The sequence below is a fragment of the Cylas formicarius genome, unplaced genomic scaffold (assembly GCF_029955315.1).
Source record: "Cylas formicarius isolate icCylForm1 unplaced genomic scaffold, icCylForm1.1 PGA_scaffold_5__7_contigs__length_24384050, whole genome shotgun sequence".
Lineage (NCBI taxonomy): Eukaryota > Metazoa > Arthropoda > Insecta > Coleoptera > Brentidae > Cylas > Cylas formicarius.
In genome coordinates, this window is record NW_026844341.1 from 21,291,776 (window position 1) to 21,304,372 (window position 12,597).

The following is a 12,597-nucleotide window of genomic DNA, read 5'->3' on the forward strand; positions in this document are numbered from 1 at the left end:
AACGGTTAGAGGAAGTAAAAAACACACTACGCCGCTGGATTATACGAAAAAAACCCTGTATGAACATTTTTTAAACTCTAAAATAGCTCACAAAACAACAGAGATACGGGGGTGGTCATTAAATCGATAGTTTTGGATTTCACCCTGTATTTTAAAAAACCAAGAGGGCCATGATAATTTTGTTGGTGGCATCTTTAATTTCATACGGTGTCGCGTAAACCGCTCTATATTTAAAAATAACTGAGATACCTCTTAAAATTGTCCTGTACACAAACTAGTGGCTTCGATGTAGATTGTTTAAGTTTCTTACAGAATTGATTGCCAAAAGTCTTTCTCAGGAACTGTCATTTCCTCTTAACATTAAAGCGTTACCAGTTGACAGAGCCATGAAAGCTTGCCACATTTTGGATACTTGCTATAAATTGCAAAGAATTTTTTTTACATGCTTTGAACAGAGATGGACTACTGATGGCGTCTAGTAGATAATTGGCGAATTTTGAACGTCGTCGTTCAAAGAACACTGCAAAGTGGATTGTCGTGTTAAACAAAACCGATAATTTTAAGTTTGACGTTTCGATTGCGCGGTCCGGCCATTAGCCGTTAAAAAAAAAAAACGGGCGATAGTTTTTTGCGAAGCGCGTCGATGGTGGGTCGTCAGGCGGCTTGTAAATCTAGAACGACGACGAAAGCTAAAAGGTATAATATAGAAGTGCGAAAAGCCGTTACGATAACGAGCGTGAAGGAAGAAAGCGAATTGTGTCAAGTGGAGTGGCGCTGATATGGACTCCGGAGACAATAGACAATTACCCAATTGATTTTTGTCCTTTGTGTTGAGAAACGCGCGTGCAGCTTCATCATCATAACTTTAAAAAGGCTTGCTTTAATATTTGCAGACCTATCGCGGGATATGAGAGTTGATTTTCTTTTTTACTTTACTACTCATACCTTTCATTAGATTCCTTTCTGTTATATTCGCGTTTATTTAGTTTTTGACAACCTTAATAATAGCAATGTGGCGCTATAGACGCTATACACAGTGCTGTAAAATGACAGTCATTTACTAGTCACTTATGTCACGTAAGGATCATTTATTTATACAAAAAACTCTTATCTTATAACTGGCATGAACAGGAACATAAGAAACTTAAACTCGTGGTTTCTAAATGAAATATGCAAGTATTCCCACTCTCAGATAGTTTCGTAATCACTTCCATTCACCAGAATCTTCTTCTGATCCCGCTTGCATTTATCATTACCCTTAAATTATCATCGAGTAGATTTAAATTATTGCGAACGTATATTAATATTCCAGCAAGCTCAATTGTCGTCAATCGATTTCTGCGTTTTTTGCCAGTACATGTGCATATCCCACTGCCAAATTTTGTTGCCGCTAGTTTTGGGTTTTTCATTGAAATCTTGGCAAAAAATCCGTCTTCAGCGCGATATTGGACAATGTTTTTGAGAATTTCATCAACATCAATTTCCGATATGCAGTGGAAGAAATATTTGTGAATATACTGGGGCCCACTATTTCATTCGGTGGCATTTAGGTGTTTGCCCTTATAGTGAGGGTCCAAAACATTTGCTTCAGAATGTATGGGTCTAGGGCATCCATCCTTTTTTTTCTTCATTCATCAGAAGAGCTGAATTTGGTTTCAAAACAGTATTTTATTTCTTTTAATGCTTCGACTATGTTACTCATTTGTAGCATCGTGGAATTGCAGTTTTTTTAATCCAAAATATATCATCAAGAATGTTAAGTCTGCAGCACACATTTGTTTCCTTTCAGGAGACACACGACCATATGCGGATCTAGTGGTAGCAGGTAATTTTAGGGACTTTCTGTTATTAGTTTTGAGTTTCTCTTGCTGAATTTTCTGGAAAGATGCTCCTAGCACTGCTTTTTATTTCATTGTTGTTCATATGGACTTATCTGCTGATGGGCCACTGCAGGTTTAAAAGGCATCTAAGCCTGATGGAAGTGGAAGAAAACACAGAATGTAAATTCTGTCAGGAAGAAGAGGAAGCAGCCGCACACGTACTGTGACACTGCGAAGACCTAGCGAGAGTGCGTTTCCATCTACTGGGCGAGTGATACCAAACCAGAGGCAGAGAGCTATACGAGGGAGCCATTATCGAAGTTGTGGAGTCTGGTTAGAGAGACGAACCTGGATAAAGCCCTATAGCTATGGAGAGAGTCACAATAGATCCTCTGGGTCGCAGTGACGGACAGGCTGACTGCTAGCTCTGCCAACTGTTAATCTAATCTAATCTAATCTAATATGGACTTAACAGAGTTTATCCTTATATTAAGTTGAGCCCTAATAAGAAGTCGGAAGATCTCAATAGCTTTCCTGCAAGCACTCCCACGTTTTTGTGATATTTCTTGTATTAATGACAGGAGGACGTTTTTGACATTGTCCGGGCATTTATAGCATGGGTAAACGTTTTGTCATTCTGCTGGCACGGAGTGCATAAACTTTCATGCAAAAGTTGCATTTAGTTTCCTTGTTCTATCTTGTGAAATATTTGAAAACAGCTCCTTCATTTTTCATACTGCCAAATTATTGTATTAATTATATATTAACATTTTCACACTTTTTAACACCCTAAGTTAAAAGTTGTTTATTCAAAACATTTACATTCTATTCTGAACAAATTTCTCATTTGTAATTTTGTAGATTTACTGCCTCATATTAAATTACAGGAGACAACCTAGTCTTTGTTGTACAGTAACTCGCCAACTCAAAAGTTTGATAACAAAACAAGTGAGGTTATATCGACTGTGACGTCATGATGGAAGCATATGATCGGATCCAGATATCGTAAAGAACGTTTTCATTTATCTTTTTTAAAGAATCATGATGGAAATTCGAAAAGTAGTCTCCGGAGATGATAACCATTCGGTAGCGGAAATTAAACCAAATAGAAGACATTCCTTTTAATTAATTTATTATTTCAATTTATTACAGATCAATTAAAGTGTATGCCTTTTTTCTTCACTATTAGATTTCATTCTCAGTGATATATAGGGATTCATTTCCAAGGTAAAAAGTTACTACTTAAACGTGTGTCAAAGTCTTATTTTTGTTTTTTCTGTGCCAAAATTGGTACCTGGAGGTTTTTTGACGTGGTAAATTTAAATTTGCTCCTAATTTAGCTCTGACTTGTAGGGGGCGCTACCTTAAATGACACCCTGTTTAAGAAAAAACTATATATTAAAAATATGTGACAGAGAACAACAATACAGTGATAACAAATATTAATAAGTAAAATAGTCCTTTAAATTATAAAAACTTCTTTTTTGGACATTCAGAAGAGCCCTTTTTCCTGCCTTATTTCCACATACTGCCTACGATTTCTTAAGAACGCTCTAAACCAGTCCAGAGCTGTTCCACGAATTGTTCCATCCTATTCAAAAGAATTTCGTGATTCATACGGTCAAACGCCCTACTAAGATGACAAAATATCCTTGCAGGGTGCACTCCCGGCCCAATATATGCACTCATGACAAAACCTGCGAAAGCGCTATGCCTGTTACATCCCTGAGAAGTAAGCAGCAAAGTTTCTCGAAATAGTTCAATAACATGCAGGCATTTGGACGCGTAATTTCCAAAATATGGCACCGCATATTTATAACCCGATTGTTTATCTCCTTACACGAATTCCTCATTTTTTCCGCACGCGAATCAAATAATAACGGTGTCATCTGGTTTACTCATTCCCGATTAACAATCTGTTTATTTATAACGGGAACGACGAAAATTTTAAACGCTCCAGTTGAACGGCTTGAACGTCAACAAACCATACCGATGATGCGCTAGCTGTATCTGGTTAATAGTGCAAGCGTATACGTACACCCAAGCGATTTCGGTATCGAAGCTCCACATTAAATCGTGTAATTTTAACGAAAAGAAAAAAAAAGCGAAAAGGCGTTTAAGCGTCTCAAAAAGTTCCCGACTTAGTGAGAACAATAAAAAAAACTATTACAATACGCCCGAAATGCATATCAGCTTGCCTAGCTTAAGCGGGCACCCTATATATACGAGGTCTGTTCAAAAAGGTGACTTTTAAATTTTATCAATAAGTATTTATTTATTCATCAAAATTTTCCACAGATATAATACATTTGTGGTTACGTTTTCTTCAGTCCTCGAAGCACTTCTGGTATGGCATTGGGTTCTTCTAACGATTTTTTCTTTATCTCCTCAATCGTTCCAAACCTCCTTCCATTCATGGGTTACTTGAGTTTTAGGGGGGCCGTATCCGATGAATATGATGGCTGAGACATGATTATTTTCTCACAATTCCGAACGTTTACTTCGTATTGCCTCTCGCAAACGACGCATAACTTCAACTTTATTGACCTTACGAACTTGAGGTTCTTTTTTTGATCTTGGCGATTCTGGGTTCTTCCGTTCTGACGACTGGCCTTTGGTTTCGACGTCATAACCATATACCCATGATTCGTCAGAAGTTATTACCTTTTGAACACATCAGGACGCCTTTTGTTCAAAATTAGGGAACACATTCTGCTGCTACACGTTTCATGCCCAAAACTTCGTCGTCAGACATTTCTTTAGTAGTAATGCGACGATTTTTCAACACTTTTATCAGTTATTGACGTACTTTGGCGTCCAGAGCGTCCATATTTGGCGGTTATGGTGTTAAGCCTGGTAGTTTGTTTTCGCAGGTGGAAGAAATAACGTCGATTATTAGTTAACTTGAAATTTTGTAAGTAATAAAATGGATGATAACTGTGGTTTTAGTTGTAAAAACGCATATTTAGATCTCGGATCATCTAACACTAATTTCCACGAAACTTCCGTTATTTTCAATACATCATAGTCCTGGACATTCATATAACAATGCCCAGCGATTTCATAAAATTAAAAAATGTGTGAAATAAGAATTACAGGTCGTATTCGAATTAATAAAATGCTGGAGAAAATCGATCCACTGCGTGAGTTGAATGAAAAAAAAAGCGAACTAATTTAACTAATTTTACAACAGGTTCATAAACTTTACAGACATAAATTTCTGGAAAAAGGTTTCAACTTTAACTTACACCACTCGAACATTAATAGAGAATTAGACTGTTTAGGGAGCGGCTGTGAATTAGCAATTAAGGACATTAACGGTTCTAATTTAATTAGGGAATTTTATTAGGGAATATAATAAATTCTCAATTTATAGATAGCAACAAACACCAAGAAATTTGTCAAATGTTACTAGTAAAATCTATAAAAAAAACAGCTTCTGAAAATAGCATAATATTTACACGTGTAGATAAAGGGAAGACAGTCATAGCTATCGATCTCCCAGAATATATTTCAAAAACCAACAATTTTCTTAAACCAGGACTTTTCCAATGTATCAAACACGATCCTACCGAATTACACGACAAGTCAAGGAAGTAAATACTAGCTTTTTAACAATTATGAATCCACAACCGCCGAAATTATATTCTTTAGTTAAATTACATAAACAAGATATGCCTATTAGACCAGTCGTTTATGTAACGGCAAGCAAACTCTCAACAAAATTAGTAAATATTTTAAAATTCCACACAAATTTTAAACCAAAATTTGCAATAAAAAATTCTATTGAATTAACCAACAACATTAAAGATATCAAACGCTAACGCAATCTAACGCAACACTATTGTCTTTTGATGTACAAAACTTATTTCCCAGTATTTCACCTATGGAGGTGATACATTTAGTAGATTTCACCATCACTCGGGAAAGGGGTTAACCATTGGTGAAACAAGATGTATTAGATTGCTGAATAGACCAAAATTATTTTGAATTTAATGGACAGATTTACATCTCTAAGGAAGGTTTGATTACACTGGTCTGGAAAAAATTTTTTTTTCTCTCCTTCTTGTTTTCATGCATGAATTCATCTTATTTTATGCTCTAAACACGGAATCTGATATACAAATAAGTACTACACGTAAATTTTTAATTTAATATTTATTTCATCAAAAAACTATATTATTAAAGTATTATAAGGAAATAAAAAAATGTGGCGGCTTGAGTTTTACAGTAAAAAATATAGCTTATAAGCAGTTTTAACCAGATCGGTCATGACATGTCGCTGTGTTTTTAGTATGTATTCCCCACAAATGTAGCGAAAACAATCTGAGGAATTTTTACAAATCCGTGGCATTTTGTAACCTAAAATCACATAAAATTAATTTTAAAACAACTTTCAAACTTTTATTTAATATTTATTGACTCTACTTAAAAAAAAACTCAAACTACACATCAAATACTTAAATCCAATGTAGAGAACATAAACTTTATGCAAAACTTACCAAAATATTTGATATAAAAGGTAAACAATTAAACGACAAGTTTTCACTGAACTGTTGTATATTGGACAAACAGGTAGATCCTTCATGAAACGCATTAAGGAACATAAAAGAGCGTCTAAAAACACAATATTCTAATCATGCTACACATTTAAATACAGAAAAACACATTCTTGACGACAATTTTGATATTTTACATACACCCACAAAAAGTAGAAACTTAAATTTATTGGAAGTCATGGAGATTCAAAAGAAAATATTATTACCAAAACATTTGAAGGTCCGTCCCTAATAGTACCATATGTACATCGTCCCGCGCTTTTGTATATTTAAGTTGTAAAACTAGGTCGTAATGTGAGAAATAACCCGCTTATCGGGAAACGTAGAAACGTACGGTTCGAGCGTGTTGGGGGGGGAGGCGGCGAAACGAACAACGGTCTTTGAAAATAATATCATGCAAAACGGTGAAAGTGGATAAAAAAAATCACACGGCAAGGACGGAGGATATATACGATTTAGAAGAGAAATAACCCCGTGTGAACGGTGCGCGTAGGCGATTCTGAAATGTCTAAAATGTCACTTCAAAGAGTGTTAATTCGATTTTCCCAAGAGTTTTATAAATAGCCGTTCGCTTTCAGCGTTTTATTTTCGGTTCTCGTCGTACTAAGAAACCGCGACTAAAAGAAGAGCTTCTCGCGAACTGTACGACACCGCGGGTGTGACCAAACAAAAATTCGCGGTATAGATGAATTGTTTTTTCAGGCTAAACCGGAGAAAAGAAGAAAAGAATAACAACTCATTTCAATTAATCATGATAGCAGTTTTCGTTAGGTTTTGGTCTCGTCCTTTTGTCTTATTTCCAGTCCAGTTTTTTTATATTATATATATATATATATATATATATATATATATATATATATATATATATATATATAATCTTATTCTTGAAGATAAAAATGAAAAACCGTTGCGCTTGGTGCTTGCGATTGTCTTTTTTTTTTAACTAAGCTAGACACGAAAAAGGAAAAAACAAAAAAACATTAATTTTGCATTGCTTACAAATGATTAAAATAAATAAAATTTAGAAACTAAATTAAAAAAATCACTTTTTCTATAAGTTTGTCGCACCTCGTATATCGAGACATACGTTTATATTAAAAAACAGCCTCATTTTTGCCTAATAAAAATCTTTGCATTGAAATTTCAAACAATCTGCATAAGAAAATTTTTAAAATGTGATGAACGCGAAAAAGTAGAAAACAAAAAACATTAATTTTGAATTGCTTACGAATTATTAAAATAAATTAAATTAAGAAAGTAAATTAAAAAATATTTGTTTCTATAAGTTTGACGCACCCCGTATATCGGAAACGAACCAAGTTAGGACATACGTTTATATTAAAAAACAGCCTTATTTTTGCCTAATAAAAATCTTTGAATTGAAATTTGAAACAGCCTGCATAAGAAATTTTTAAAAATGTGATGAACACACACATGAACAGCAAAAATACATATACAGGGTGTCCCACGCCTGAAACAATTATTCTCAATCACTGACCCTGTCTTTATTTTAAACCGAACCACCTATGTCATGAGATTTTTTTTTTTCAAAAACTGCCAGGCAATGGGACCATATTAAATATGTATATGTAATTTTCCGAGGATCTAAAAACGGCAAACAATATGGTCCTAAATTTCACATAGCAACGTGACAACGTCCGACGCCCGGTATAAAATGGAATTAACTGTACTGCGAATTTAAACTAACGGCATAATATACGTGACGCAATAATCAGTTTAATTAAACCGTCACTGACCAAGGACATTTAGTAATAATTAACGCGTAAGTTTAATATCCAAAAAAGCATTTGTCCACCGTGTGAGTTTTCTCGAAGACTGCAACCAAAGTGTATTAAAAATAATTAAATTATGAATAAATAATTGAAAATATATTTATTGTTACTATAAAAATTACATATAATATCGAATAAATGGAACAATGACCGACAATAAGCCTTGGAAGGGCAACCATCTAGAACAACTTAATTTACAAACGCCAAAAGTACGTAGAAATAATATTTATTATTATAGGCGGACCAGAAATATAGTAATTTTACAACCAACCCCGTGATTAACTTTGCCTACTGTTTATTGCTCCAAAACCGCAGTCCCTTATAGGACACCCTGCCGAGCAGACCCTTCAAAAATCGTCATTATCGCTACTGTCGTCACCTAGTTCACTGATCAACTCCGCCACTAATCGTTCTCGATAAATATTTTCTTCTTTTGTTGCTCGTTTTTCACAGCTAGGCCAGCTTTGTACTGATATTTTAGCTACCTGTCGCCGAATTACATTTATGGTACTATCATTAAATTTTGGTCCAGTGTTATTTCTTATATACATACGCTTTCAACTCAGACCAAATCATCTCCATCGGGTTAAATATTCAATGATACTGACACTGAATCGATTTTGTAATCTTAAATAAAATGTTTTTTTTTAATAATTCCAGGAGTTGCTTTTTCGTGTAGCTCTCTTCAAAATATAAATAATTTTCGTACAGAAATTCTTTAATTTCTTCTTTATTTGAAGAAGTATTCGGAGTTTTTCTCTTAGCATCCGAAGAAAAATGGATCCGTTTTTTTATTTTCCTAGGTAGTTCGTCTTCTAATATTCACTTTGTCTTCAAATTCTACGTTGTTTTCCATGTCTTCTTCTAACAGAGAAACATCTGCTTCATTCCACGGTCTCCACATTTTAATATAATCGAATATAATCTAGTCTTAATATAATCGAATATAATCTAGTCTTAAAAAAGACTGTTGTTGTTTACAAATCGAAGAACTATATAGAAGACACAAAACTACAAGAAGAAGAAGAATGTTTGCTAATCGACAGGCACACAAGACTAAAGAAACTTATCTGTAAGATAAATACGTACAGGTACTGACCCTTACCCTTTGAACTATCCAATGAAAACAGCCTCACAGGGTCAAAGGTCAAGTACACAAATACCTACTTACTTGAAGGATCATAATCAAATACCTCCGTAATATATACGAACATATTGCAATTTGGATTAAACTCTTAAGATCTGAGATCTGAGGTTAAAATAAACGCTTCTACTTATTCGAAAATACTCCTCAGCATCAATAAAAATGTCAAGTTTCCCAGTCCATCTCAGGCAAGAATAAACATCTGTTGGGATGGTTTTACCACGGTCCCGCACATACATAAAAGTCAAAGCAGTAAATGCACTATATTTTTGGTCGTATTATACCAGTGCCATTATTATTTGTGTGACAAAAAAGAAAACATGGCCCATCGCTATACTTCAGATATATAATTGATAGTAGGTAAAAGTTTTGATGACGAAGCTCAAGAACAAACGCCCACATTTAATTATATAGCCGCGTGTGATTGGACCACACTCAAAAAAAAAAAGGCGAAGAAAATTTGCGGAGCTCCGATAAGGTCGAGTCGTACGTTCGTCAAAAAAAGCGGGCCAAGGCGAATTCAAGAGGCAAACGAAATCGGGAGAAAAAAACCCGGTCCGAACTCAACAAATTTTATAATTTATTTGAAAACCGGTTATCGCGTTTCTACGATCTCGTATCGGCCACAATTATCATCATCGTCCCGCGTCTCGCTTCTGCGTATCCTTTAAAAAAATCCACAGTTTGTTTTTGTTTTGATTCGCGCAAGTTTTATCGCAATCACTTTTTTTTTTTCGCTGAAAACTATTTTAAGTGGACGTAAATGGACGTCCGCCACATGAAAGTGCGCGCGATGATACGCTGAGAGAAATAATATGGTAATAATCACAGACGTTCAACCAAGAGACCACATAAGTCATTCATAAAATTTGCTATTATTGTGATGCACATATAAGCCAGGGACGAGTGAGGCGAGAAATGTGACGTCATGGTTGCCACGTAAGGTGGGAGAAAATATTTCGCGTGGAAAACAATAAACCATTGCGTGTGCAATTATAATGTAAAAATGTATATATAGTTAAATTAAACAAATTTGGTACACTTTTAGCACATCCTTTTTTTGGGAATCTGCAACAGATAATACTATGCACAAATACGCAGAACAAGAAAAAAAGTACATCCAAGTATGAAACACTTTTTCGAGTTGTTTACATGCACATCAAATGACACATTTACAAAAATTTACTTTTCTCATAAAAAATAGAAAAAAAGCACACGAATTAACTACTCGGGACGACCGTTGCCTTTTTGAAAAACTTTATTTAAATTTACAACCGTTTAAAATGGTCTGTTACAATAACATACCTAGACAGAACTGTTGTCGACACCGTTAAACTACGTTTTTATATGTAGAAATAGGACTCTGCTGGGTCAGCATTCTTGGATCTTCGCTAGTGAGATAACTCACATGGTACGAGACGCACACACTAGCGTAGCGGTTTATTAGCTGTAACGTTGTCGCATAAAAAAAGGCATTTCGTACAACCATTTATTATTTTATGGCAAAGTTTAACGAAATAATAATATATAAAAAAATATTTTTACAATAAAGAACTTACTTCAAATACTGATCTATACATAAGTTGGCCCTAAAATAACAGTTTGAATTTTGACGTTTGTCAGTTCTGACGGTCGTGTCAGTGAATGTATTCGTTGTTTTGCAAAAATGTACCCAAAAACTAATGCACAGAAAAATGTTAACCAATATATCAGACAACTTAAATACTACGTGCTACAAGATACAATTAAAATCTAGTGCACCTTTACTTACCGTTCATATGAACTTATTGCTTTTTTACAGTTTTTATATTAATATCTTGCCAAGACCAATTGTACGATTTTCAAATATGTCTCATCAGTACAAACAAAACAAAGTTGAAGGTTAAGATATGCTTTTTCTAAAAAATTTCACATATATCCTTGGATGATTTTTCTTCCAATTAGTCTTTTTCTTTAATTGAACTACTTAGTGTTCAATTGTAAAAGTTAAATAAACAACATAACATTTTAAAATTGTGTTTATTCCGTTGTTTCTATGACATATCCAATAATTCTCTCGCTAAGGTACACAGTTAAAGAGACAACAATAGCAGAACCGACCGGAACGATAAACAAATAGGTTTATTGGCAACTAGTAAATATTTTGTTTGAATGATACGAAATTTTGTAATCCGATAATTATTTTTAAGTTGTTAAATTGTGATTTTTTGTTGAATAATCTACTATTATAATTTAACAAATTGAAAGTATTTCCTTAAGACCATAAAAAACATATACTAAGTATTCGTTTCGCCACGTCAACATCCCATTTAGTGTTATAATCATAAGTTCGTAGATATTTACTACTTTTAACTCTTTTCAGACTCGCCCCGTTAATATTGATTTCAAAGTCCGGTGGACAAAAGAGACTTGTACTTGTCTCTGTTGAGTATTAATTTATTTCGATAGAGCCAGGAGTATATAATATCCAGCCATGATTTTGCTTTAATTGTTACTGCAGTATCATCCGCTTATGCTATTAAGGTATCTTGCAAAACCAATAAATCATTTATATATAAGACGAACAATATTGGTCCAAGTATTGAGCCCTGAGGCACACCAACATTTGTTTTAACTTGCTGACTTTTAATACGCTTACAACTTGGAGTATATCTTTCAGATAACTTGTTATAAAGATAGGTTGTATCAAAAGCTTGTGTGTAGTCTAAAAAAGTAGGCTAAGTCTTAAGTTTACATAGATAAATTTACTAAGTAAAACTACGGCGTTATATATGTCTTTCTTCTTGAGAAAACCATATTATCTTAAACTTAATATGTTGTGTTTATTAAGGAAATTGAATAACCTGACAAAGATAGATAGTTGTTCATCAAATTTCTTTGACCTTGCTTGTAAACTGGAGTGAATTTACTTATACTTTTGAATGCATAAAAATATTATGCTCTGAATGGTATATCGCCAAAAAACCTAAGTCCAATACTGTCAACATGTTCTCAGCCCGTCAAATTAGGTGTATCAAGTGAAAACAATTCTATCTAATCTAAAATTTAGGAAAGAGAGGAGTCCAGTTAAGACACATCAAAGAGTATGTTTATAATTTTACCCGACCCTCGTAATCAACCAAGGATCAATAAAAAAAAAAACAACATTCTATACATCCGCACTCAATGTTGAAAAGCTGGCCAAAATTTATTGACGAAAAAAAAAAAACAAGAAAATGCATAGTTCATCAGCGCTTACCAATTATATCATTGATATATAATGGAGTTCAAAGGCAGATTGT

At 34.1% G+C, this 12,597-nt stretch overlaps 1 protein-coding gene and 1 long non-coding RNA gene across 3 annotated transcripts in view; one reads left to right on the forward strand and one right to left on the reverse strand.

Moving 5' to 3' along the window:
- The window catches only part of LOC132701793 (GRAM domain-containing protein 2A-like), a 65,669-nt gene that overhangs the window by 36,586 nt on the left and 16,486 nt on the right, over positions 1–12,597 (forward strand). The gene's annotated exons all lie outside the window — the stretch shown is intronic.
- LOC132702347 (uncharacterized) lies at positions 5,886–7,164 on the reverse strand. The gene is made up of 3 exons (XR_009618878.1): positions 6,586–7,164; positions 6,323–6,437; positions 5,886–6,182 (listed from the first exon to the last, which is right to left on the reverse strand). It is a non-coding gene; the product is annotated as an uncharacterized LOC132702347 (long non-coding RNA).